Below are 23775 nucleotides of genomic sequence, written 5' to 3'. Positions count from 1 at the left end.
ACAATATAGAGTACCAAGATTTACAGTCAATATTCTGTTTACCATGTACTATAACACTGACCATCATATATGGTATCTGAAGCTGTCGGTTTGCCCTCATAACTCTGCACTAGAAATATTGTTCGCTAGTGATGTTTGGAACTTTGGTATGCCTTGCCGTTGCGACCCACTTCATATTTTTAGTACTATAAATTGGATTGCACAAGGGGTCGAGCCTTGTAGTGATGAAACACTCTGTGGCAACTTCTTGAGTCGTCACAATTTCCACCTGAATCTCTTTAGGCGTGAACTGGGCAAGGCTGAACCTGGTCTCTTTTTGTTCCTCCACCCTGCTGGCTGCGAACCCCTCTATTTCTCTGTTCCTCCACCCTGCTGCTGCACCCTCTTTCTCCCTCTTCTCGATGCACCGGGTCGGTCAACCCAATTGTGTAGAGTTTCAGTACAATCCTAGAACATAGCATTGAACCAGCTGAACCATTTTTTATTTTTTATTTTTATGGCCAACAATACTATTCTGAACTGATTTCACCCTTCTTTGTGCCTACCAGACCAAAGCAATGTGTGTCTAACTTGTGGGGACATGTGTTATCATGACCATCGGAGCCATTAAAGGATTGGAATAAGGTTTTCTTACATGAAAATGCTTTCAACTCCAGACAAATTCGATCATATTAATTTGACTAGCGGGTCAAGTAGTTGGTGTTAAGTCATTCTAGGTTTTTTCTTTTTTGTTGAGAAATTGACTTCTCTTGAGGAAAGGTTCGAAATTGGACCCCAGTTGGATATATTCTGGGGTTGCCTCTCCGGTGCCACTTTTATACTTACATTGGTTTTCAACCTTTTCATCTATGTGTGGCTTAAAGTTTTTTATTAGATCAACATGAAAAATATGATATCGACGCAATTAAGGTCATCTAACTCCTTTTTTGAGGGGGACGTAAGTTTTTTTTTTGAGACAAGAGGGGGACGTAATGTTTTTTTTTGAGACAAGAGGAGGAGATGAGGCAGAGGACAGGGGAGGGAGGGAGGTAGCCTCTTCAAGGCCAGCTCACATCGGGGGAGGAAGATGACGGCGCCCAGCTGCCGTCGTCGTCCGGCGCCACCGTCCCCGTTCCTCTCCGCTTCTCCAGCAACCGTCCGGAGAGTGGGCACGCCAAAGACTGCGAGTGGTGGAGCAACCACGGGTGGGACGGGGGAGCGGCAGGAGCTGCCGGCGGCTCAGATTCAGGTAAGAACACTGAACCCAAGAATATTCTAGCAGCGGGCTACTGCATTTTTAGGTGACTTTCTGTTGAGTATTTTACCTCCACTGCATTTTCTACCGCATCACAGTGATGACAGACGGCAACATTTATCTAGATATAATATTAAGACACGGTTGTATATATATCCATGTTTTCCCCCATATCTCATGCTTCTGAAACCAAAACCATGCAATTGCAGACTTGTCTGGATTTATATTCTACGGCTCACGCAAGATCATAGTGATGCATAGCAACGAGAGGGGGAGAGTGTGATCTACGTACCCTTGTAGATCGACAACGGAAGCGTTTGGTTGATGTAGTCGTACTTCCGGCCCGACCGATCAAGCACCGAAACTACGGCACCTCCGAGTTCTAGCACACGTTCAGCTCGATGACGATCCCCGGACTCCGATCCAGCAAAGTGTCGGGGAAGAGTTCCGTCAGCACGACGGCGTGGTGACGATCTTGATGTACTACTGTAGCAGGGCTTCGCCTAAGCACCGCTACAATATTATCGAGGACTATGGTGGAAGGGGGCACCGCACACGGCTAAGAATATGATCACGTGGATCAACTTGTGTTTCTCTGGGGTGCCCCTGCCTCCGTATATAAAGGCTCAAGGGGGGGTGCGGCCGGCCTAGGAGAGGCGCGCCAGGAGGAGTCCTACTCCCTCTGGGAGTAGGATTCCCCCCCAATCCTAGTTGGAATAGGATTCGCGGAGGGGGAAAGAGAGAGGGGCCGGCCCCCTCTCCTTGTCCTATTCGGACCAAGGGAGGGGAGGGGCGCGCGGCCCATCTGGCTGCCTCTTCTCTTTTCCACTAAGGCCCACTTAGGCCCATATAGCTCCCGGGGGGTTCCGGTAACCTCCCGGTACTCCGGTAAAATCCCGATTTCACCCGGAACACTTCCGATATCCAAACATAGGCTTCCAATATATCAATCTTTATGTCTCGACCATTTCGAGACTCCTCGTCATGTCCGTGATCACATCCGGGACTCCGAACAACCTTCGGTACATCAAAATGCATAAACTCATAATATAACTGTCATTGTAACCTTAAGCGTGCGGACCCTACGGGTTCGAGAACAATGTAGACATGACCGAGACACGTCTCCGGTCAATAACCAATAGCGGAACCTGGATGCTCATATTGGCTCCTACATATTCTACGAAGATCTTTATCGGTCAGACCGCATAACAACATACGTTGTTCCCTTTGTCATCGGTATGTTACTTGCCCGAGATTCGATCGTCGGTATCTCAATACCTAGTTCAATCTCGTTACCGGCAAGTCTCTTTACTCTGTTCCGTAATCATACATCATCCCGCAACTAACTCATTAGTTGCAATGCTTGCAAGGCTTAAGTGATGTGCATTACCGAGAGGGCCCAGAGATACCTCTCCGACAATCGGAGTGACAAATCCTAATCTCGAAATACGCCAACCCAACATGTACCTTTGGAAACACCTGTAGAGCTCCTTTATAATCACCCAGTTACGTTGTGACGTTTGGTAGCACACAAAGTGTTCCTCTGGCAAACGGGAGTTGCATAATCTCATAGTCATAGGAACATGTATAAGTCATGAAGAAAGCAATAGCAACATACTAAACGATCGGGTGCTAAGCTAATGGAATGGGTCATGTCAATCAGATCATTCAACTAATGATGTGATCCTGTTAATCAAATGACAACTCTTTGTCCATGGTTAGGAAACATAACCATCTTTGATTAACAAGCTAGTCTAGTAGAGGCATACTAGTGACCCTCTGTTTGTCTATGTATTCACACATGTATCATGTTTCCGGTTAATACAATTCTAGCATGAATAATAAACATTTATCATGATATAAGGAAATAAATAATAACTTTATTATTGCCTCTAGGGCATATTTCCTTCAGTCTCCCACTTGCACTAGAGTCAATAATCTAGATTACACAGTAATGATTCTAACACCCATGGAGCTTTGGTGCTGATCATGTTTTGCTCGTGGAAGAGGCTTAGTCAACGGGTCTGCTAACATTCAGACTCCGTATGTATCTTGCAAATCTCTATGTCTCCCACCTGGACTAGATCCCGGATGGAATTGAAGCGTCTCTTGATGTGCTTGGTTCTCTTGTGAAATCTGGATTCCTTTGCCAAGGCAATTGCACCAGTATTGTCACAAAAGATTTTCATTGGACCCGATGCACTAGGTATGACACCTAGATCGGATATGAACTCCTTCATCCAGACTCCTTCATTTGCTGCTTCCGAAGCAGCTATGTATTCCGCTTCACACGTAGATCCCGCCACGACGCTTTGTTTAGAACTGCACCAACTGACAGCTCCACCGTTTAATGTAAACACGTATCCGGTTTGCGATTTAGAATCGTCCGGATCAGTGTCAAAGCTTGCATCAACGTAACCGTTTACGATGAGCTCTTTGTCACCTCCATATACGAGAAACATATCCTTAGTCCTTTTCGATTTTCAGGATGTTCTTTAGCTGTCTCATTTTCTCGACTTTGTTCAGGATGCTTCCTTGTGACTATTATGTCGCTGCTAGTTCAGTGTCTTGTGCACTATCCTGGATTTTCACTTTATGAAGTGACTCTCCCCTTGCAACCTCGCCAGAACCCATTACGTTGACATGAATCTATCAACTTCACGGACCGCACTATTGAAACTATACAGGACAGGAGACGACCGGTATCTCGCTATCGGTCACACTATGATTCAGCCACTTCAGAGCTCTATCATGTATGCAATGGGTGTACCAGAGAACCTGATGTGTGCCTTGCTTATAAGTCTAGCAGGGAGGTACCAAAGTAATCCAGGAGTGGATCACTGGACAGCGGTCAAGAACATCCTGAAGTACCTGAAAAGGACTAAGGATATGTTTCTCGTATATGGAGGTGACAAAGAGCTCATCGTAAACGGTTACGTTGATGCAAGCTTTGACACTGATCCGGACGATTCTAAATCGCAAACCGGATACGTGTTTACATTAAACGGTGGAGCTGTCAGTTGGTGCAGTTCTAAACAAAGCGTCGTGGCGGGATCTACATGTGAAGCGGAGTACATAGCTGCTTCAGAAGCAGCAAACGAAGGAGTCTGGATGAAGGAGTTCATATCCGATCTAGGTGTCATACCTAGTGCATCGGGTCCAATGAAAATCTTTTGTGACAATACTGGTGCAATTGCCCTGGCAAAGGAATCCAGATTTCACAAGAGAACCAAGCACATCAAGAGACGCTTCAATTCCATCCGGGATCTAGTCCAGGTGGGAGACATAGAGATTTCGAAGATACATACGGAGCTGAATGTAGCAGACCCATTGACTAAGCCTCTTCCACGAGCAAAACATGATCAGCACCAAAGCTCCATGGGTGTTAGAATCATTACCGTGTAATCTAGATTATTGACTCTAGTGCAAGTGGGAGACTGAAGGAAATATGCCCTAGAGGCAATAATAAAGTTATTATTTATTTCCTTATATCATGATAAAGGTTTATTATTCATGCTAGAATTGTATTAACCGGAAACATAATACATGTGTGAATACATAGACAAACAGAGTGTCACTAGTATGCCTTTACTTGACTAGCTTGTTAATCAAAGATGGTTATGTTTCCTAACCATGGACAAAGAGTTGTCATTTGATTAATGGGATCACATCATTAGTTGAATGATCTGATTGACATGACCCATTCCATTAGCTTAGCATCCGATCGTTTAGTATGTTGCTATTGCTTTCTTCATGACTTATACATGTTTCCTATGACTATGAGATTATGTAACTGCCGTGTGCCGGAGGAACACTTTGTGTGCTACCAAACGTCACAACGTAACTGGGTGATTATAAAGGTGCTCTATAGGTGGTACATGTTGGGTTGACGTATTTCGAGATTAGGATTTGTCACTCCGATTGTCGGAGAGGTATCTGTGGGCCCTCTCGGTAATGCACATCACTTAAGCCTTGCAAGCATTGCAACTAATGAGTTAGTTGCGGGATGATGTATTACGGAACGAGTAAAGAGACTTGCCGGTAACGAGATTGAACTAGGTATTGGATACCGACGATCGAATCTCGGGCAAGTAACATACCGATGACGAGAGGAACAACGTATGTTGTTATGCGGTCTGACCGATAAAGATCTTCGTAGAATATGTAGGAGCCAATATGAGCATCCAGGTTCCGCTATTGGTTATTGACCGGAGACGTGTCTCGGTCATGTCTACATTGTTCTCGAACCCGTAGGGTCCGCACGCTTAAGGTTACGATGACAGTTATATTATGAGTTTATGCATTTTGATGTACCGAAGGTTGTTCGGAGTCCCGGATGTGATCACGGACATGACGAGGAGTCTCGAAATGGTCGAGACATAAAGATTGATATATTGGAAGCCTATGTTTGGATATCGGAAGTGTTCCGGGTGAAATCGGGATTTTACCGGAGTACCGGGAGGTTACCGGAACCCCCCGGGAGCTATATGGGCCTAAGTGGGCCTTAGTGGAAAAGAGAAGGGGCAGCCCAAGATGGGCCGCGCGCCCCTCCCCTCCCTTGGTCCGAATAGGACAAGGAGAGGGGGCCGGCCCCCCTCTCTCTTTTCCCCCCTCCGCGAATCCTATTCCAACTAGGATTGGGGGGGGGAATCCTACTCCCAGAGGGAGTAGGACTCCTCCTGGCGCGCCTCTCCTAGGCCGGCCGCACCCCCCCTTGAGCCTTTATATACGGAGGCAGGGGCACCCCAGAGAAACACAAGTTGATCCACATGATCATATTCTTAGCCGTGTGCGGTGCCCCCTTCCACCATAGTCCTCGATAATATTGTAGCGGTGCTTAGGCGAAGCCCTGCGACGGTAGTGCATCAAGATCGTCACCACGCCATCGTGCTGACGGAACTCTTCCCCGACACTTTTGGATCGGAGTCCGGGATCGTCATCGAGCTGAACGTGTGCTAGAACTCGGAGGTGCCGTAGTTTCGGTGCTTGATCGGTCGGGCCATGGAGACGTACGACCTACATCACCAAACGCTTCCGTTGTCGATCTACAAGGGTACGTAGATCACACTCTCCCCCTCTCGTTCCTATGCATCACTATGATCTTGCGTGAGCGTAGGAATTTTTTGGAAATTACTACGAAACCCATCATTGGTTTCAGAAGCATGAGATATGGGGGAAAACATGGATATATATACAACCGTGTCTTAATATTATATATAGATAAATGTTGCCATCTGTCATCACTGTGATGCGGTAGAAAATGCAGTGGAGGTAAAATACTCAACAGAAAGTCACCTAAAAATGCAGTAGCCCGCTGCTAGAATATTCTTGGGTTCAGTGTTCTTACCTGAATCTGAGCCACCGGCAGCTCCTGCCGCTCCCCCGTCCCACCCGTGGTTGCTCCACCACTCGCAATCTTTGGCGTGCCCACTCTCCGGACGGTTGCTGGAGAAGCGGAGAGGAACGGGGACGGTGGTGCCGGACGACGACGGCAGCTGGGCGTCGTCATCTTCCTCCCCCGATGTGAGCTGGCCTTGAAGAGGCTACCTCCCTCCCTCCCCTGTCCTCTGCCTCATCTCCTCCTCTTGTCTCAAAAAAAAAACTTACGTCCAATTTCGAACCTTTCCTCAAGAGAAGTCAATTTCTCAACAAAAAAGAAAAAACCTAGAATGACTTAACACCAACTACTTGACCCGCTAGTCAAATTAATATGATCGAATTTGTCTGGAGTTGAAAGCATTTTCATGTAAGAAAACCTTATTCCAATCCTTTAATGGCTCCGATGGTCATGATAACACATGTCCCCACAAGTTAGACACACATTGCTTTGGTCTGGTAGGCACAAAGAAGGGTGAAATCAGTTCAGAACAGTATTGTTGGCCATAAAAATAAAAAATAAAAAATGGTTCAGCTGGTTCAATGCTATGTTCTAGGATTGTACTGAAACTCTACACAATTGGGTTGACCGACCCGGTGCATCGAGAAGAGGGAGAAATGAGGGTGCAGCAGCAGGGTGGAGGAACAAAAAGAGACCAGGTTCAGCCTTGCCCAGTTCACGCCTAAAGAGATTCAGGTGGAAATTGTGACGACTCAAGAAGTTGCCACAGAGCGTTTCATCACTACAAGGCTCAACCCGTTGTGCAATCCAATTTATAGTACTAAAAATATGAAGTGGGTCGCAACGGCAAAACCAAAATTCCAAACATCACTAGTGAACAATATTTCTAGTGCAAAGTTATGAGGGCAAAGCGACAGCTTCAGATACCATATATGATGGTCAGTGTTATAGTACATGGTAAACAGAATATTGACTGTAAATCTTGGTACTCTATAATGTTACAAGTCCATAAATAAAACAGGGAAACTGCAACAGATTTTTTTACAAAACTTTTTCTCGGAAAGAAATACGATGATACATATAGCCCTAGGTAAACAGAGGTGGAAAATATAAATACAACTCCAGGTAAACAGAGATTATCCAAACAAGATCTCTTTCTGGGAACGGAATGATAGCCAAATAGTATTATAGGGGCGCTTTCAGGATCCTTCCGAGGCTTGCAACACCATGTGTTGGAACAGTTCTGCAAAAAGGTATCAGATTTTAAGTTTATTTTTGCTAAAAAAAGAACAGCTAAAGAGTTCCAGCAGTGATAGGCATACTTCTAGATCACAACCTGCATGACAACTTCCCTACTGGTATTGGTATTCTTGTGATTCTGCTCATAGCTCTCTAATCTCTGCGGATGGCATATTTCCATGTCTTCGGTTTCAGCAGTATAGGCTTATCTGCACAGATTAATCATGTAAAAACTTACACTTAAAGGGGCATCAATAAATTAAGAAATGACGAATTTAGGTTGAAGAAACAACCAGTTTTCTGTTGTCCTACTAGTGATGATATTACCATTATCTAGATAGTGCATTAAGTACTCACTAGTAAGTAATAGAGGAAGTAATTGTATAATGCACGCTTACTTCCATAGTGATGAGCATCTACATATTCCCTGTCAATTTTGCCCAACAGTTTTTGCAGGCTTGCAGGGAGCGTCTTCAGATCAGGGCAGTAGCTAATGCCAAGATATTCGAGAAGTAAGTATGATACTGGCTCATCCGGTAGGGATGACAGCGTAAGGCATTCAGAAAGACTGAGGTGCTTCAGCGATGGGAGCTCTCCCGAGCGGGATTCCAGAGATGTCAACCCACCGCAGCGACGAATTACTAGCTCCTTGAGGGACGGATGGAGATGGAGGACCCCTGTTAAGCCATAACACATAATTAGTGTTAGTTCTTCTAAATGCTCTGGCACTGCTCCGGGCGATGATGATGACACCTCAGGCATACTGGATGACTGTTGATGAATGGACAATGCTGACTGTCCTTGCTGCAGCCTCCTGCCGAATGGGGACTCAACCATTTCACAATGTTCAACTTTCATTCTCCTGAGAGATGGAGGTATGTTGAAGACCTCAACCAACTTGTGGCATGCCTTTATCACCAGAGACTCTAGACTTGGCAGGAGTTGACTCGTTTCTGATGATGTTGATGGCTCGGCAGAATCTGGTGCATATCCAATCAGATTATTGCAGAAGCTAATCTGAAGCTTCCTCAAGGATACTAATCCTTGGAACTCTCTTTCTGGCCAGTGGATGAGTGCATCACAGAAATTAATTGACAAATCTTGAAGGTGTACAAAACATGCACATAGCTCTGTTATACTTGATTTTAAGCTCTTTAACACCAAAACTGTCAGGGGTATATCATCATCATTCAATTTTTCCTTGACATCCAACACTTCCCTCAATCCATACTTAGCCTCCGGGGTGGCTCTGTACGCAGTGCTCTCCAGTTCCAGATTGGTCAATGAAGTCATATGTCTAGATAACCACCGGAACAACTTTACCTCACTTCCGTCCATGTTTAATACACTGAGCTTTGGTGATTCAGCTGTGATTCTCAAATCTGGACAATATCTGATACAAGCGTTCTGGAGCTCAGGGAAGGACGGGCGTCCTGGCAATGCTGTCAACTTTGTACAGCCAATAATACGTAACTTCTCAAGCCGAGGAAAGATTATTATGTTTTCACTATGCATCTCATCATTATCTATTTCCCCCCATCTCTCCAAACAGTCAAGATTTTCCAGCGTGAGCTCCTTCAAATTTTGCAACATAGTCATCCATGTTGGAAAGGTTGTTCCTCCATAGGACAATATGCTTATAGCATGCAGCCCATCATGAGGTTTGAGTTTGGCCAGGACTCTTGCATCATCCGCACAACTAGTTTCCTTATAATGATATTGTCCACGGGTCCATCCTAGAGTCAATTCTCTTAGGTCCTGCCTATTCACGAGGTTTGCCGCTTCTGCATCTTCTTCTGTCACTTTTGCTAGATAATATAGCGCTAATAGACCGCCAAGGTTTAAAGGACAGAGCTCTCCCACATTACTGCAATTGGAGCCACTACCTGCTACAAAACATGTAAGTGTGCATAGGGATGTGAGGTTTCTGATGTCTCTAGGCATGCTCTTCAACTGTACACAACCATGAGTGTAAAGGTGACGGAGGGCAGTCATATACTTCATTTGTCTTGGAAGTTCAAGAAGAGCACTGCAGCCAGAGAGGTTCAGTGTTTGAAGGTTGTAGAGAATGCTCATATCTTCAGGAAGCTCTTTGATAAAACTTCTTGAGAGATCTAGGTATCTCAGATGATGTAGATGCTTTGGTTTCAGCGGAAATGATCTTATATATACATTGAGCTGTAATGCTTGCAAAGAACTGTATTTTGATGAATGCTGCAACAAACATTGCAAAAGACCATCACACAGAAGAGTTTGGATAGCTGGAGAGCTTTTCTGGAGAGAAACGTTCAATTTTCTTCCTGGTTCCTTGCATGACAAAAATAGATGACGAGCAGTGTTTGGAAGCCACTCACCCTGACTAGGTTCCTCAGTTACATGGGCACATTCCTTTTCCATTATAGATAGTGCAACATCATGCATAAGGTCATGGATTTTACAAGTAGTTCTGGAATAATATGCCTTGGTGAATCTAATTTCTATGGATGTGGCTTGGACTTGTTTCACATCTTGAAAGAATGACCTTGAGGCCAGCTCACTGAAAATTTGTTTGCCAATGGTTTCAAGACAAACTTGCTTTTCCTGTATGAAACCATGTGCAATCCATAGTTGGATCAGCTTGTCCACATCAATCTCGTAATCTTTTGGAAATACAGCACAAAAAGCAAAGCATTGCTTCATATGCGATGGCAAGTCATTGTAACTGAGCTTGAGTATTGATAAGATTCCTGTCTCCTCGGTGCAAATGCTGCTTCTGATTGATATAGCCTCCCATTCTTCCTTACTGGTCTTGGTGCACAGTACAGAGCCTAGTGCTGTTGCAGCTAAAGGAGAACCAACACATCTCTTCACAATCTCATCAACCATATCTACCAACTCGGTGGGCCTTTTCTCTACCTTCTTGAAACGACTGAATGTTGTTGTCTCGATGATTTTCTTTATGAATTTATCATCCAAAGCTTTGAGATTGTAAGCTTCAATAGTGTGCATTATTCCTGCCACTCGTTTGTCACGAGTAGTTGTCAAGACCACACTACCCATGCCACCATATTCAAGACGGGCCTTGAGCTGTGTCCAAATCTGAACCTGTCGTGCCCAGACATCATCCAATACAAGGAGGTACCGTTGCCCACTCACCACATTCTGAAGGATATCCAGTGGTGTTTTCTTTTTCATGGAAGCATCTGCTTCTTTCCTATCACTCTTCTTCTTAGGAGCTTCTTCAACTATACTTTTTGCCAGAGAATCCACATCAAAGCAGTCAGAGACACACACCCATAGAAGCAAATCGAAATACTTCTGAATTTTTGGGTCATTGTACACAAGTTGTGCTAACGTGGTCTTGCCCTGACTGCCCATTCCAACGATGGGAACAACCGTGAGATCTGCATTGTTAGCTTGCCCAACTAGTATATCAACAATTTTCTTCTGATCGTTGGCTCTAGATTCGATGATGATTTTCTTGATTTCCTCTGGGTCAGTGCTAGCATGATCCGTCCGCCGCAAATGACTGGATACCGGCGGCTGTTGCTGATACTTAAAGCCAAAGGCGTTCATTTCGGTCACAAGGACCTCGATGTCCTGCACAATCTTGCGGAGCTTTCTTCCCATCCTGTTACGGAACACAAAACGGATGTGGGTGGGAAAGAGGTTTACAAAATCCAAGCAGCCAAGCTCCTTGTAGTGTCCCTCCTTTTTGGCCTTGCGACGAAGCGCCTCGTACTTGAACTCGTTGAAGACTTCATTGGCCTGGTAAGCCACCTTCTTGATGGCCTGGAGCCAGGCAGCCGTCCCTTCTCTATGGGAAGCCACTTGCTCGGCGTCGGCGATGATGTCCAGGATTGCAGGCAGTTGTGCATCAGGATCTCATGTTGCTCCTCCGTGCCTTTCATCACCTTGTACTGAGCGAGGAGGCTGTTGGACACCTTGTCCTTCACGATGGACAACAGTGGCCCGACCACCATGGTGGCCACGAGCTCCACCCTTGGAACGCGAAGGTGAGGGCTCGCAAGAACACAGAGGAGCGCAGGTTGAGGAAGACAATAGTGGTGGGAGCAAATAATGTGCTTGCTAGCCTGCTTGTGGAGAAATGGAAGAAAAAACAACGTGGAGGCGGACGAGGATGGTTGTGGCCACACATATGCTTAGAGCATCTCCAGCCGTTCGGCCCCCAGGACGCCCAAAAAGCGTCGTCTAGGGCCGAACCGGCGCTTACTTTCGGTGGGGGCGATTGCGTTCCCAGTCGTCGCCCCCACGTCGCCCCCAGGGCGCCCCAACTCAGGGGAAACTCGGCGATTTTTCATTCAAATTTGTACGAAAAACAGAAAACAAACAAACTACGCCTAGCCCTACTACGCCGCGGCCGCCGCCTGCCTTCTACATGCCGAGGATCCTGTAGAACTGGGTGTAGTCGTCGCCGTCCTTGTCGTCGTCATTGTCACCGCCCTGCGTCCCACCGGAGCCGCCGGTGTCCTGCTGCCCCCCTGACCAGAGCCGCCGAAGCGCAGGGGGGTTCGACGGCCCAGGCACGTCCTTCTCGTCACTGTCGAGGACAACGACGACGCCCTCCTCACGTCCGCGACGCCGGACCTTGATCTCCTCATGGGCCCGGCGCTGGCGCGCCACCTGCTTGCGGACATAATCCGCCTTCGCCCACTTGAGGGCGGTCTCGTCGGCGGCGGTCATCTCCGCGTGCGCCTTCTTGACGAGGAGCAACCCCGGCTCGGTCTTCGGCCGGACTAGGCGGAGGGAACGCGGGGAGGGGCGGTCACCCTCGTTGATGACGAGGGCGCCGCTGCGGGTGCGGCACCCAAGCGGCGTCTCCTGCGGCTCCGGCTTGACGGGGCGGAGCACCGGCTACCCGGACGAGAGCGAACCGGAGCCCGACGACGAGGAGGTTGCTGCCTCCATTCGCTGCGGCGTCTAGGAGCTGCCACGAGGGCGAGAGAAGGACGGGGGCGCCGGGTACTCGAGGCGCAGCGTGTTGCCGGTCTCGATGCGTGTTGCGGGGGGATGGTGCCGTTGGCGGAGGCGATCTGGTCTTCGCGGCGGCGGTCGAAGTGCATCGTCCACAGCGTGTGGCTGTCGGCGGCATACCTCGGCTCGTTCCACTGCTCCTCCGACCGCGACGAACGGATGCAGGCGGTTTCGGCCCGCCGTTCAGCCCCAATGGACACAGGGGGTATCGGGGCGCGTCGGCGCTCAACTTCCACAGCCCGACACCCGCATGTTTGGGGGTGCTAGATAGTCGGCCTCGTAGAGTAGGCGCGCCTCGTCCTCATGGAGATGGCGGCTGCCGAAGCTGTTCGCCGCCGCGGCGTCGCCGGGGTACCGCTCAGCCATTGCTCGTCGGCGGGGGAAGAGGGGGAAGAGTGGATTCTGTGGTGAGACGAGACGAGAGAGAAGGCGAGTTGTGGCGACTGTGGCGTTCATCGGCGGGGAGGTCGGCTTTTATAGCCGAAGCGGGGCGGTGAGAGTCTGCATGCCGGGTGATGCGCGGCTGGAGCAGGCGGGACGCGCGTCGCGGTGCCTTCACTGCACCGCCTGTGAGGCAACAATGGAGACTGGCCGGCGTGGCAGCGCGGCAGCCTTGGCATTGATTCCTGCGGGAACCGAGGCAATGAGGACGACGAAGCGGCGTGTCGCTGACTCGGCGGACCCATTCCCATTCACGCCAAAATCAGTTTTCCGGGCGCGCCGGATTCGGCCTGGGTCCGCCGGCGCCCGTTTCGGACCAAACTGACGACAAACGGATTTCTGTGGACGCGACTGGATCGTTTTTTTGGGTGCCGGCGTTAAAAGATGACCTGGCGGGGCCTATTGGGACGCGGCTGGGGAGGCTCTTACATGATGAGGATGCAATGAACCTAGCAAACAGACGGCCGAGTAACTGAAGTGTGCGTAGCTGTACTGTACTGTACTAACAATCGACCCTACAAGAAATCATGAGAATTGTCAGGACGGGGCGAGAAATCATGACTGGTGTTGAGTGCTCTAATCCTTGGTGTTAGGTGTTCACATAGCCTTGATTCTGCTTGGGTGTGTTCGTGAGTGAGTTCGGTTTCAGTCCGTGTCCAACAGCTGCGTGTACTATATCTTGGGATCCTGTTCCTCCGGCGACGGCGTGCTACCTCCTGTCGTGGCTTCGAGACGCCTCAGCGAAGCGCTTTTTCTTTTTAGGGCCGCCCTGCCGGTCTGGTGGGCCGAAGATGACGGCCCAGTTTAGGAATAAACTAACTGCAGCGCCGCTCTGTTCCTATGTTTAGTACCACACTGCTCGGCTAAGAAGGAACCACGCGAGTTAAATAGCCCGGTGCTGAGCACTCCATCGCCGAGGACGCAAAGCTCATTCATTGGCTCCGAGGCAAAGAGCTTTCGTACGTACTTCTGGCCGGGCCTGTCCTGTCGGCTTGTTACCCTTGGTCACCCTCGCTGTGTGTTGGGGGCTAGAAGTACGGTGTGATGTCAGTCTTTTTTCTAATATTTTGCTATTTTGATTTTTTTCCCTCTCTTGTTCTATGTGTTGGGTCTTTCTTTTTCTAATATCTTGCTATTTATATATTCGAGGGGTTACAAGTAACGGTGTGATGTCGGTTCTTTTTTAGCTAATATTTGGTTGCTTCATATTTTTTTGCCACTTTTGTTCTAATATGCCAGTCTTTTTTTTCCTAATATTATGCTATTTATATTTTCATCCCTTTTTCCTTATATACTTCTATTTATATTTCTTCCATTTTTCTCTAATATTTTGCTACTTCATATTCTTAGCCTTTTGGCTTGTCACCCTCGCTGTGTGTTGGGGGTTAGAAGTACGGTGTGATGTCAGTCTTTTTTTCTCTCTAATATTTTGTTATTTGTTGTTGGTCGTTTTTTCCAAATATTTTGCTACTTCATTTTTTTTCTCTTTTGTTCTAATATGTCAGTCTTTTTTCTAATATTTTGCTATTTATGTTTTTTTCTTTTTTCCTAATATATTGCTATTTATTTTTTTTGGTTCTTCCCCAATATTTTGCTATATCATATTCTTAGTATTTTTTTACTTCATCCATTTCTAAATATAAGTCATTTTAGAGATCTCAATATAAACTACATACGGATGTATACAGACTTATTTAGAGTGTAGATTTATTCATTTTGCTCCGTGTGTAGTCCATATTGAGATCTCTTAAAAACCTTATATTACCAAAAAAGGGTTTCCCCCGCTTTGTATTCCAAAGCAACGAACACCATACACATAGCATTGTTGGGGCGAGCAGCACATCAAGCCCAAAAGAAAAAGAAGAAACAAATGCCAACAACGGCAGCTTGACAAAGCGCAGATGAACCACCACCGCTGCGCCCTCCGAAGACAAACCACCACAGCCCGAGGCTCCGACCTGCCGCGTACCAAGCGACACCTTCAAGAAGGAATGCGACACCGACAATGCTGTTGCTCGGACGAGTCCTAGGGTTTCCCCTGGTACGCGGAGGGAAGTGAAGGATGGCTACCACCGACACCCTCCAAGCAGGAATGGTGGCACCCGTCGGTGTCACCGCATCGGAGCCGGACGAACCGACAAAGATTTCTCCCGCACTCCAACCCCACCACCCAACCGGAACCGACCAGCCAAACCACCGCCCAACACCATGCGCCATCGCGGTTGCGCCGCCACCCACGCTGTCTCACTACGAGCACCAACACGAGGCCAAGAAGATCGGAGAGAAGAGCCAAGCGACGGGAGCTGCAGCACCAAGGCCGAGCGGGAGGGAACCACCTCCTCCGCCGTCGTGCGAGAGGCCCGAGCCTCCGGCATAGTTGTGGTTGCCGTCCGGACATGGCAGCAGGGCAAACCAAGTCATCCCTGGCCCGGCCAGGCCCGAAACGGGCCCGCTAAGCCCCGCCGGCCATGCTGCAGCAGGCTGGCGCCGGCTCCGCCAGCACCCCGCCGCTCAACGCTGCTCCCCCGCCTCCCAGAAGTCTCTTCACGGACCCGCCCCGCCGCTGGCCCGCCCAGGCCCAGATCTGGGCCGAGCGCCGCCGCCAGGACCCGTCGCGGTGCCACCCGCCACCAACAACGACGCCGCCGTCCAGCCGCCCGCCCGCGCCGCACCGGGTAACCCCGCCGCCACCCGGACCATCGCCGCCTAGGAGCACCCCCCCGGTGCAACTCCGCCCCGCGCCGGAGAGCCATCGGGAGGGGAAGGTCAGGGGGGCGCCGCCACCAGCGACCCGGGGCCAGGGCGGCCACGGGCGCCAGTGACGGCGGCAGGAGGAAGGGGAGAGGTGGGGGCTGGAGGAGGGAGCAGGCGATGGCGGCCGGTCGCCCGCGGGGGCAACGCGGTCGCGAGGGGACGGGGGTTTTCAATCATCTGGAAAAAAAACCCTATATTTATGAATGGAGGGAGTATATATATATTCTTTCTTCTTTCCTAATATTTTGCTGTGCCGAGGACGCAAAGCTCATTCATTGGCTCTGCCGAGGTAAAGAGCTTTCACTACGTACTTCTTCTGGTCGGGCCTGTCCTGTCGGCTTGTTACCCTTGGTCACCCTCGCTGTGTGTTGGGGGTTAGAAGTACGGTGTGATGTCAGTATTTTTTTTCTTGCTATTACAAATTTTTTCTCTTTGTTCTAATGTGTCAGCCTTTTTTTCTAATATTTTGCTATTTGGGGAGGGGGGGGGACAGAAGTACAGTGTGATGTCGGTTTTTTTAGCTAATATTTGGCTGCTTTATATTTTTTTGCCGCTTTTGTTCTAATATGTCAGTCTTTTTTCCCTAATATTTTGCTATTTACATTTTTATCCCTTTTTCCTAATATATTTCTATTTATATTTCTTCCATTTTTCCCTAATATTTTGCTACTTCATATTCTTAGCCTTTTGTACACCCTCCGTTTCTAAATATAAATCCTTTTAGTGATCTCAATATGAACTAGATACGGATGTATACACATTTATTTACAGTGTAGATTCACTAATTTTGCTCTGTGTATAGTTCATATTGAAATCTCTTAAAAGGCCTATATTTAGGAACGGCGGGAGTAATATTTTATTATATTTAGGAACGGTGCTATTCGTTACCTTGGGTGAGGAATAGTTATTCTTCACCCCCCCCTCTATTTTAACATGAATGCAACGTAATTTTACGTTTCGTAGATTTTGTCTTATTTCAGACATAAAATGAGAACGTAAGAAAATATATAATCGCTGTAAAAATATTTTATGTTACGCAAATTATGAAACGTAAAAACATAGTGTAAAATGTACATAAAATGTAATTTTTCTGGTCTTCTGACCTTTTTTATGCCAAATTTTACGCAGTGAATCAATATGACTGTAACTATTTGTATTTGAAACATAATTTATTTATGAAATGATCGTAAGATTAGCTCGGGTAGAAGAATAATGTATTCTGCACCCTGGGTGATGAATAGTAACAATATACTATATATATATATGTTTTCCCTTCTTCTTCTTAATATTTTGCTATTCTATATTCTTTTCGTATTTTGTTCTAATATTTCGCTATTTTATAGTCTTCTTTTCTTTTTGTTCTTCTATTTTGCTATTTTGGTGCTCTACTTTTTTCCCTTCCACGGCTCAAAGAAGGTAGTGTCCTCTAACTCTCCTCTAAATATTTTACCTTTTTATTTTATTAGTCTTTTTTGCTATTTTCTTCTAATATTTCCCTATTTTACCGCTCTGTTTTTTTCGCTTTCCAGCAACGACGAGGCCCATTAGAAGTGATGCCCAGGCCAACTAGACCCAGGACCACCTAACAACCGATGGCCCAGCCGAAGCGAACAAATTCTATGGTAGTCTAAAAAAAATATGTACAGAAGCAAAAACTCTCACATAATTTATTTATTTTGCGGGAGACTTTCGATTTATTCATCTTCAATCATGGCAAAGAACACCAGAAATAATAAAAATTATAACCAGATAAAATAAGGTCGAGTGGAAAATGTATCCGCGTAAAGTATACAAATAACTACGCACTTGATTAAAAAAATGTCCGAGTAGAAATGTTTCTCCAAGAAAAATATTGTCCCTCACATATAAGAATGTGTACTAAACATATCAGTGAGAAAATTTATTATTACCCATATGTTAAAATTTTGAGAATGCATTTGTTAACATAATTCCGGTGAGATTAATGGGTGGGAACATGATTACATTTTTTTCATGGTGGCAGTCAAAATCAAAATTGGTCTACAGTGCATATGGAGTACTGTAGAAGAGTACTTGTAACTGGCTGATCAATGCTAAATCTGAAACCAGCCGCTACGTACCGCTGCACTTGTCAGACAGCACATGCCTTGTTTGATCCAAAGCTACTGCCTGAAATCAGTTATACATATTGTTGCACTTGCCTGACAGTGTCATGCTTCGTTTCTCTGGACATACATATAGATGAATGCAGTGAACTCATCGAATTGATCATCATATCAACTCATTTTAGAACATGTAAGCGTTCTGTTTTTTCATCTAAAGAAAGAACGTTATGAAATTTCGCCTCATCCTGTTGGTAATCAGTAGCTGATTGGTTTTGTTTCAGTGACGGATTTTTTTCCTGAACTTTTTGGTATTGTTCTTGGTGGTTTTCAGGTTTCCAAATCAGGGAGAAGGGAGGGAGATTGCCCGATTACTGGCACGGTTGCATCAATGGCTGGCTGATCACGTATGAAGCTCTAGACCATCCTCCTCCTGGATGAAGAATCGACGGGGAACTTAAAGTGGTTCGTGCTGAATATCGAACCTTGATGAGAAACTTGGTACATAAAATTCAAAGTGGATCGCTATGATGCAATGCATACAAAAGTTCCTAACATCACTTCAGAACAGTATTCCTAGCTGGGGCAGAGTACGAGTGCAAATCGACAGCTCAAATAGTTCATAAATAACAGTGCATGCATGTACGAACCAAAACAGTAGCACTGTTATGTGTTAAACACACTGTTGGTTGCCCAGTATAGATACTACTACTGTCATACAAGTCCATAACTAACTAAAATTCGAAAACGGTGGCAGAATTTTGATACAAACTGACGGTGCCCAGGGCTGAACGTCGCAGTATAAGGGGGAACCAACAGCTTCAGATATAACATAATGGTCACCAAATAACAGTACATGTATGCACAAGTCAAAATAGTAATAGTACAGTTATACATACAGACATACAGAGACCAACAGACAGACCTACCAAAAATTGGGCTAACAAGTTACCTCTTCTGAGCATAGCACCCAAAAAAGAAATACTGACAGAATTTCGACAAAAAAACCTGACAGTGCCAGGCAGAACTTCGAAAAAGAAATACAATGGTATAGCAGCCCATAGGTGAACAGAAGTGCAGAATACAACTACTGATTAGTCAAACAAGATCTCTTTCTGGGGATAGAAACAAATGATGGAAAATAGTGTTTGCCGCGCTTTCTGACTACTGATCTCGCAATTCAACATGGCAACAACTTTCGTGTGGCAACATCACAAAACAAACATGGCAATACCAATTGTTGATACTGGTGGGTCTTGCAAGACAATAGTTCTACTCCAAGTGATCTCTCTTTCCGTCAGTCTGTCCATGCTTGAAGGATTCTGCAAGGAAGCCATGCACGATCAACACCAGAAGAAAGCCAAACTACAATGATGAGGCATGTATCCTTTTTCCGTCAAAATAAATATTAGGGGTACAATATCACCAACCTTTGCAGACAGCATATCTTCCGAGTCTTTGGGAATAGTAGTTCAACCTTTGCAGATATATTTCCATGTCTTCGGCTTCAGCAACATAGGCTCTGCATGGATTATTAATGTAAGAACTTACACTTCAAGGAAAATCATGAAAGAAATGACGAAATTAGATAAAGGAATATTTAACTTGCTCTGTTTTTCTGTCGTACTACTAGTGAAGTTATTATCATTCTAACTAGCACATGTAACACCCGCTAGCAAGTAGTAATAGAGAAGGTAATTGCTGTGTGCTTACTTCCATAAAGATGCGCATCTATGTGCACCCACTGGATGCCACCCAGGCGTTGCTGCAGACTTCCAGGGAGCGTCTTCATATCAGGGCAGTCTCCAATGAGAAGATGTTGGAGAGACGAGTATGCTTGTGGCACATCCGGTAGGGATGACAGGGAATTGCAGTACATAAGCTGGAGGTACTCCAAGGATTGGAGCTCGGGAGAGCGGGTTTCCAGAGATGCCAACCGACCACAGTTAACAATGTCTAGTCTCTTGAGGGACGGGGGAATATAGAGGACCCCTGTTAAGCCATGACAGCTGTACAATGATAATTCTTCTATACTGGATGACCCTTGATGAGTCGATGATACTGACTGTCCCTGTTGCTGCTTCCTGCCGGATGTGGAATCGAGCTTACTGCAATTATAAATGTAAATTGTCCTGAGAGATGCAGGGGCGTTGAAGAGCTCAACCAAGTTTCTACAACTCCGTATAGTCAGAGTCTCTAGACGTGGCAGGAGTTGACTGGTTTCTGATGATGTTGATTGCTCAGCAGAAGATTGTGCATATCCAGTCAGATTATTGCATTCCTCAATCCAAAGCTTCCTCAAGAATACCAATCCTTCGAACAATTTTTCTGGCCAGTGGATGAGCGTATGGCACCTCGCAATTGACAAATCTTGAAGGTGTACAAAGCATGCACACAGCTCTGTTACACTTATACCTGACTTAAAGTCACTTAACACCAAAACTTCTAGAGGAAAGTCTTGATAATTCCCATTCTCCTTGATGTTCACCACTTCCCTCAAACTATTCTCAGCCCCCGTCGAGGTTGTATCTGTACTATGTTCAATGCTAGTCAGTCCTAGATTGGTCAATGAAGTCATATGTCTCGCTACCCACAGGAACAACTCTACCTCGCCTCCTTCCATGTCCAGTACACTGAGCTTTGGTGATTTAGCTATAGTTGTCAACTGTGGACATCCAACAATACAAGCATTCTCGAGGTTAGGAAAAGTCGGATGTCTTGGCAATGCTGTCAACTTCTGACAGCAAGTAATATACATTTTCTCAAGCCGGGAAACATTGTCTCTTCTCTATCCATCCCATTATCTATTTCCCACCATCTCTCCAAACAGAAAAGATCTTCTAGCATAAGGTTCTTCAGATTGGGAAATGTGAAGGATGTATCGATGTCACGGTTGAACAACCATTGCAGTTTTTCACATTTGACAAGATGGATCTCAACAATATTTTGCAACATTGCCATCCATGTCGGGGAGGTGATGGCTGTATAGGAGTGTATCCTTATAGCCTGCAGCCCATCACGAGGTTTGAGTTTCTCGAGCACTCCTGCAGCACCCTCGTGACTTTTTTCCTCAACAACATTATCCGATCCAAAGGTCCATCTTAATGTCAGTTCTCTTAGTTCCTTCTTCATGAGGTTTGCTATTTCTGCATCTTTTTCTGTTACGTTCTCTAGATGATTTAGCTCTAGTTGACCACAAAGTTTTAAATTCTTGAGCTCTGCAACGTTACTACAATTAGAGCCACTACCTGCTACAAAACATGTAAGTGTCTGTAGGGATGTGAGTTTTCCGAGGTCTCTAGGCATGCTCTCCAGCTTTGGGCAACCATGAGTGTAAAGGTGACGGAGGGCAGCCATATACTTCATTTGTCTCGGAAGTGTTTCAAGGCGTATACAGCCAGAGAGGTTAAGCGTTTGCAGGTTGTAAAGAATGCTAATATCTCCAGGAAGTGCTCTGATCCAACTTCCTGAAAGATCTAGGTACCTCAAGTGATGTAGATGCCTTGGTTTCAGAGGAAGTGAACTGAAACGTAGTTGTAGTGCTTGCAAAGAGCTAAATTTTGATATATGTTTCAATGGAATATCCATACCATCATCACACAGAAGAGTTTGGATAGCTGGAGAGTTGTTCTCTAGAGAACTATCCAATTTTCCTTCAGGGTCCTTGCATGACAAAAATAAATGACGAGCTGTGTTTGGAAGCCACTCACTCTGACTTGTTTCCTCAGTTGCGACAACAGATCCAATCTTGCCTGGTTCATCACTTGCCAAGGCACATTCTTTCCCCATTACAGAAAGTGCAACATCATGCATAAGATCGTGGATTTTACATGTAGTTCTGGAATAAAACAACCCTGCTGTATTTAACGCTGTGGTCAGTGGCTTTGATTTGTTCACATCTTGAAAGAATGACCTTGAGGCGACAGTTCACGGAAAATCTGTTTGCCAACAGTTTCAAGAGGAACTTGTTGTTCCTGGATGAACCCATGTGCAATCCATAGTTGGATCAGCTTGTCCACATCAATCTCGTAATCTTTGGGAAATACAGCACAAAAATTAAAGCATTGCTTCATATATGATGGCAAGTCATTGTAACTGAGCTTGAGTATTGGTAAGATTCCTGTCTCCTCGGTGCAAATGTTACTTCTTTTTGATATAGTCTCCCACTCTTCCTTACTGGTCTTGGTACACAGTACGGAGCCTAGTGCTGTTGCAGCTAAAGGAGAACCAACACATCTCTGCACAATATCATCAACCATACCCACCAACTCGGTGGGCCTTTTCTCTGCCTTCTTGAAATGACTGAATGCTATTGTCTCGATGATTTTCTTTATGAATTTATCTTCCAAACCTATGAGATTATAAGCTTTAGCAGTATCCATCACGAGTTGTTGTCAAGACCGCACTACCAATGCCACCATGTCGAAGGCAGGCCTTGAGCTGTCTCCAAAACTTAACCTGCCGTGCCCAGACATCATCCAATACAAGGAGGTACCGTTGCCCGCTCACTACATTCTGAAGAACATCAAGTGGTGTCTTCTTGGATGTGGCTGCTTCTTTACCATCATCCATCTTCTCAGGAGCTTCTTTAACTATACTTGTAGCTAGAGAATCCACATCAAAGCAGTGAGAGGCACACACCCATAGCAGCAAACCGAAATGCTTCCGAATGGCAGGGTCATTGTAGACAAGTTGTGCTAACGTGGTCTTGCCCTGACCACCCATTCCAACGATGGGAACAACTGTAAGATCTGCATTGTTAGCTTGCCCAACTAGTCTACTAACAATTTCACTCTTATCATTGGCTCTGGATTCATTGATGATTTCCTTGATTTCCTCTGGGTCAGCCATAGCATGATTCGTCCGCCGCAACTGACTGGATACTGGCGGTTGTTGCTGATACTTAAAGCCAAAGGCGTTCATTTCGGTCACAAGGATGTCGATGGCGCGCACAATCTTGCAGAGCTTTCTTCCCATCCTGTTACAGAATACGAAACGGTTGTGTGTGGGAAAGAGTTTTACCACATCGAAGCCAAGCTCCTTGTAGTGTCCCTCCTTTTTGGCCTTACGACGAAGCGCCTCATACTTGAACTCATCGAAGACTTCATTCGCCTTGTAGGCCACCTTCTTGATGGCCTCGAGCCAGGCCACTGCCCCTTCCCTGTGGGCTGCTGCCTGCTCAGCATCAGTGATGACATCCAGGATGGCAGGAAGTTTGCGCTTCAGGACCTCATGTTGCTTCTCCATGCCCTTCATCACCTTGTACTGGTCGAGGAGGTAGTTGGACACCTTGTCCTTCACGATTTTGACTAGTGGTCCAACCACCATGGTGGCCACCACTGCGGCCATTGGAGCACCAAGCGCTCGCAAGACCACAGAGAAGCACGAGTGCAGTGCAATGTGGAGAAGAGATGGTGTAAGCAAGATGCGATTGCTTTCAGGGAGAGGTACAAGTAGAATGTGTTTGGTTTCATCGATTGGTTCCATCAACTACCGCAGCATAGAAACAACAGTTGCACAACTACACTTTATAAAAACTGCACTTTGTTTTCTCAGCATTGTTGTGCCTGATGACAGCTTCGCCAATACCTTCTAACCATCTTCAGTCAAGGTGTGGCATCGATGTCCCCGCCAGGCACTTGCTTAGGAAAAGCAGTCACAAATGTTAACCCGCATGGCAAACATGGTTTTGGAGCATATAGTTATGGCAGAAA

The 23775-nt window shown here is 46.2% G+C and overlaps 2 pseudogenes; both read right to left on the bottom strand.

Annotated features, from left to right (window-relative positions):
• Positions 1-7964: 7964 nt before the first annotated feature.
• LOC125526970 lies at positions 7965-11773 on the bottom strand (annotated as a pseudogene).
• Positions 11774-19533: 7760 nt separating this feature from the next.
• On the bottom strand, positions 19534-23308 carry LOC125526969 (annotated as a pseudogene).
• Between the last annotated feature and the right edge of the window lie 467 nt (positions 23309-23775).

The sequence above is a fragment of the Triticum urartu genome, unplaced genomic scaffold (assembly GCF_003073215.2).
Source record: "Triticum urartu cultivar G1812 unplaced genomic scaffold, Tu2.1 TuUngrouped_contig_2456, whole genome shotgun sequence".
Taxonomy (NCBI): Eukaryota; Viridiplantae; Streptophyta; class Magnoliopsida; order Poales; family Poaceae; genus Triticum; species Triticum urartu.
This window is presented reverse-complemented; position numbering and strand designations above follow the sequence as displayed.